Source organism: Schistocerca serialis, chromosome 3 (assembly GCF_023864345.2).
Source record: "Schistocerca serialis cubense isolate TAMUIC-IGC-003099 chromosome 3, iqSchSeri2.2, whole genome shotgun sequence".
In the NCBI taxonomy this organism is placed as follows: domain Eukaryota; kingdom Metazoa; phylum Arthropoda; class Insecta; order Orthoptera; family Acrididae; genus Schistocerca; species Schistocerca serialis.
Genome location: NC_064640.1, coordinates 25486596 through 25491804, shown reverse-complemented (window position 1 = coordinate 25491804; position 5209 = coordinate 25486596).

The window sequence follows — 5209 nt, the reverse complement described above, 5'->3', positions numbered from 1 at the left end:
AAGATCTACAATGCCGTCATACGCTCCATTGTCCTCTATGGTTCAGGCAATTGGACACTAACTAAACGGGAGATGGCAAAGCTAACATTTGAAGAAAAGCAGAAGAGAACAATCTGCGTTTCAGTGCGAGACGGAGATGCTTGAAAAGCAAGAAAGAAAAATGAGCCAATTTAACGTTTAAAAATATCTAAAGAGCATACGACTCCCATGAGCAGGTCACGTAGTCTGTATGCTTGAGGCCCAACTTCCTAAGTAAGTTCCCATAGTCCACAATAAAACAAAACGAATTTTGAAAAATTAGGTCAAGTATTTTGTGAAATGATTGCTTTAGAAATAGGAAAAAATTAGATAAACTTTTCGTGCACCTTTGAAAGATGCTCGAAATATGTAGAGAAGCTGAGATATCTATACGTTAGGACCGTAAGGTGATCACAGAATGGAATTGCATCGGAAAAATGACCTCTTTTACTTCTTAAGTTTCTAAGATCATATGTGGAACAGTGAACTGGACCCTCTCAATCGGCACCTCATTTGCTGTAAGTTACTTCGAGGAACATTCAAAGACATGTAAAATGTTTCTCTAACATTTATTTTATTTCGTTTCCCTTTGTTTTTGTTCTTACTTTGAGACATACCACTTCACAAAATATGAGATCGCTTTTGTCCTCTTCTTTTCAAGTTTTATTTATTCTGAAAGTATGATACTTTATATATAGTATACATACGATCTCAAGAGAATACAGATAATTCCAATTTATTTTGTGATTTGATATTTAGATAACCAGCAGTAGATGTTCGCGAAATATTCCGATTTTTCCTCAAATCCCGTATTAAGTATTCCTTAATTAGCCAGATTACTTTCAAACACTTAAATCCGTTTTTCAAGCCTCGACCTCACGGAGACTCATTTGATATCCCATTTTCCCATTTCCCAGTCTTCGTTTGTCAATAAAAATCCTGGCAGAAACTTTCCCAAGTGACTAGTAACGATTTTCTAATTACCCTGATTGCTTTCAGACAATTTAATCTTTGTTTAAAAAACTAGACAACAAGACAGTTAACTTTATGTACTGTTTCTCCAGTTTCAGCTTTTCATTTATCTGAAATTTCGGGTAAAAATCAATTGCGTAATTTCTACGTGATGCTGTTTCAGCGACATCAAATATTAGACAAGACAGACCTTTGGGTAGGCCAAGAAACGGATGAGTAGAAGACGTAAAGAACGATGCGTGAGCGATGTTTGTAGTGAAATGGGGCAAACTGCAACGGATGCAGTGGAGACGGTTGTTGACGCAGCACATCTTCAACTGGATAGTGACAGCTGGATAAGTAAGGAAGTTTGGAAAACGTCTGCTGGAAAGGCAAAACGTGATCAATATTCGCTATCTGTACTCCCAGTGGAGCATAGCCTGAAAGAGGTCTAAAACCGGAGCCAATGAAATTTGAATAGAAACCTATATTTGTAAGAATACAATAGCAACTAAAATTACAATTAATGGAGGGTACTACTCTTGAAAGACCTCTAAAAAAGAAAGGACACCATATTGATGAAAGATGTAAATGTGTACTCACTTTTTCTCTAACACTATTTGCAATAACAGACTGTGACCATATTGCAGACAACACTATCTTTCAACCTGTCACCAAGATTAAGGGAGTTTAACTTCGAATATAGCCGCTCAACTGCGTAAAACTGTAGCGTACAGTAAGTAAGGAACACATTTTACGCTTTCCTCACAGATACCTAAAATTCACTTTCAATTATGGCTGCACTACTACGAAACCAAGATAGGTTATTGATTTAGCAGTGAAAATAAATGTAGTCCCAAAGCTTCATGCTGTCGTCTATAGGTGACGCCCACATAGGCAACACATTCAAATGTTTAGATATACGATGCTCAAAATAGCTGTATCAAAAGCAAATAAATCTAATAAAATAAGCCAATAATATCCTCTCAAAACTACTAACAGTATAAATTCACTTTCTTAGTCCCCCCCCCCCCCAAAAAAAATGGAAATCAACGAAATGGAATAACAACCCTCGTTTACGAAATAGATTACAGTTTTTCTAGTGTAGAACATCCCTGTGCGTTATCATTTTGTTTCTTGAATGGTGGTTTACACATGGCACTATTACAGACCCACCTAAAAGCAGCGTCAAGGACATGAAACATATATGCGCAAACAGAATGAACACATCGCACAAAAAGCCAATAACACCAACACTCAGAAAACAACCCAGGAAACATAAACTAAACGCTTCCAGCATACCTTACAACCTCCCTTCCACTCTCAGGAGCTACGTTTGCCGCTAACAGAAATGTATCAGGGGGTTAATACACTTCGTTTCGCAAAAGGATTGTGTTTCCTAAAAAGGGAACGCATGTCTTTACTTTACGAAGTATCTCAAATTCAGGTGGAAAAATATCGCTTCCACCAGATAAAAGTACATACTGTCTCTGCATTATTTGTTGAATACGTAGGTAACACACTTCCTAACTTAGTTCCACTTTCACAATGAAGTCTGCCATTATTGTATTGTTTATCCAAATCAATCGGTCACGCTATAACTGACCATGGTACCCTTTTTATAACTGTTCAAATAATAATACGTTCTGCGGATCGATGCTGCTAAAACTGACGGCCGCGCGGGATTAGCCAAGGGGTCTCAGGCGCTGCAGTCATGGGCTGTGCGGCTGGTCCCGGCGGAGGTTCGAGTCCTCCCTCGGGCATGGGTGTGTGTGTTTGCCCTTAGGATAATTTAGGTTAAGTAGTGTGTAAGCTAAGGGACTGATGACCTTAGGTGTTAAGGCCCATAAGATTTTACACCCATTTGAACAAGACTGGCGATTTTGTTTTCCTCGAATTTCGTGTGTAATTACGCGCAGCAAACAAACCGAACAATTACTCACTGTGGTCCTACAAATCGACGGAAATTTTCCAAACTCATGTCTCAACCCATTTAGCATTTTTTTGAAGAGACTCAACTGCACGCAACTATTCTCTTCTCGTATTTTGGCGTGTGCCGTTAGCACCTGGGCATTGTTAAACATGGTAACAAGACGAAACCACCGCCGGAAAAAAAAGGAACTCAGCTCTTAAAGTTCCAGAGAACTAGTGATGCGGGAGGGGTGCGATTTATTACGTCATAATACTAGTGACAAGTTCCTGAACGCCAGACTTCGTGCCAATGTCTTGATTTAAATACCGAACCTCTCCACAGCGTTTCATGAAATGAGGGAATGTGATACTGATGATGGTGATCCGCCCATAGGATGCGGGTGTTAAGATTGGCAGCTCCCTTGTCGCGTTATCATCATCATCATCATCATCATCATCGTCGTCATCCAACACAATCACACTACATATGCACGGACGCACGAACGCACGCACGTACACACACACACACACACACGCACGCACGCAATACATACATGTGGTATTACAAAAGGTTGTAACGGAGCATGTTGTCAACAAACAAACAAAACTTCTAGTGAAAATAGTGCCGTTTAATAACCAGTCACCTCCCCAGGGTGCTCGCCACTCATTGGATAGTTCGTGTTTGGCTACCACAGGGCCTAAGCCTTTGCAGCATTTTTTCCCTTCCGTACTGCATGTCTATCCTCTCAGTATTCTTTTTCCCCTCCCTTGGGGAACATGTTTGGGGTCTTATTGGGAATGTTCTGCGTTGTCTGTCGCTGACATAAGAAATGTCTCACCTTTGTTTTTAACTCCCTTTTCTTTTCTTTGTTTCCCTTCTCCTCTCGTTCCTCCACTTCGGAGTTTGCGGTTCCTTTTCTTCTTGCATGCTACTGAAGGCTGGCCCACATGTCTGACGTGTAACAGGTGATTGGGTAACACGTAATTCGCGGCCCCGGGACGACAGGTACGGTACACATGTACCATCTGGTACAGACCAGGCCCAGCGATGGGTGACTGCCTGAGCTGCAACCTTCCCAAAGTGCCGATCAGTCCCTCCGTCAGGCTTTCGGGAGGTGTGACTTGAGGTGTGAACAGTCACGTAAGGCGGGTGCACCCCCTTGTGAAGGGGGCCCACACTTGGAAGGAGCAAGCCATCGGAGAACAATGAACACCTACAAAACGTAAACATGATGAAGCTAATGATTCAAAGACCCTTCCCACTGCACCACAGTTCCCCGTGGTCTCACATACTGATGACGATCATTCGTTCGCCACAGTAAATCCGTTTATTATTCAGAAAAGTGTTGATGCAATTGCCGACCCAGTAGAACCCCCTCTTGTTTATGGAATGACACTATCCTTTTGGAGACTACTTCTGATTCTCAGTTACAACAACTGATTGCCGCCTCGCTTCTCCACAGTTACCCTGTTTGTGTCGAGGCCGATATAACTTTGAATTCTTCACGTGTTGTCATCTACACTTGGCTGCTCAACAGTCTAACCGAGTCCAAAATAAAATCTTACATCTCTTATCAGGGTGCCATTGCTGTCCATCGTGTAGTGAAAAAGGTAGATTCCTCCTTAGTGCCCACCCGCACTCTTTTTCTCACCTTTGACAGAGTGGTGGTTCTGTCCAAGATCAAAACAGTCTTTGCAATTATCACAGTCTGGCCGTACATTCCAAACCCCATGCGCTGCTATCAGTGTCATCATTTCAACCACACTAGAACGTCTTGTCGACACCCAGCCATATGTGTAACCTGTGATTGTCTACCTCCTTCTCCCCGCTGTGTCAGCTGCAATGGTGGCTATGCCATCTCCTCTCGGGTTTGTAACGTGTATCTTGATGAGTGGGCTGTCCAAAAGATCTGGGTAAAGGAAACAGTGCCTTACCCAGCCGCTCGCAAGTTATTGGCTAGTCACAAACCCTTCGTTCTCCCATCTGGCACCTATAGTTCTGTTCAGGTTACATCTCGCTCCATGAAGGGCATGGCCACACAGACATGCGACCTGAAATTAATCTCTGAGGTTGCAAAATCACCCAGAGTCAAGGTGGCATCGCCATCCCCTGGTCTAGCTGTGCAACAAGCCATCAGCCTCTCGCCTCAAGGGGGGAAGCTACCAGCTAAAAAACTGGTAGGCCACTAGGACAGAAGGAGTACTCCCGTGAAGACTTCCTCCATCCCCCAGCCAAACAATACCCGAGTCTTCCTCAACCAGAGGGGCTTGAAGAAGTCCATCAAAGGCAAATGGTCTTCTCCTTTGAAGACTCGAAGATCCCACATGA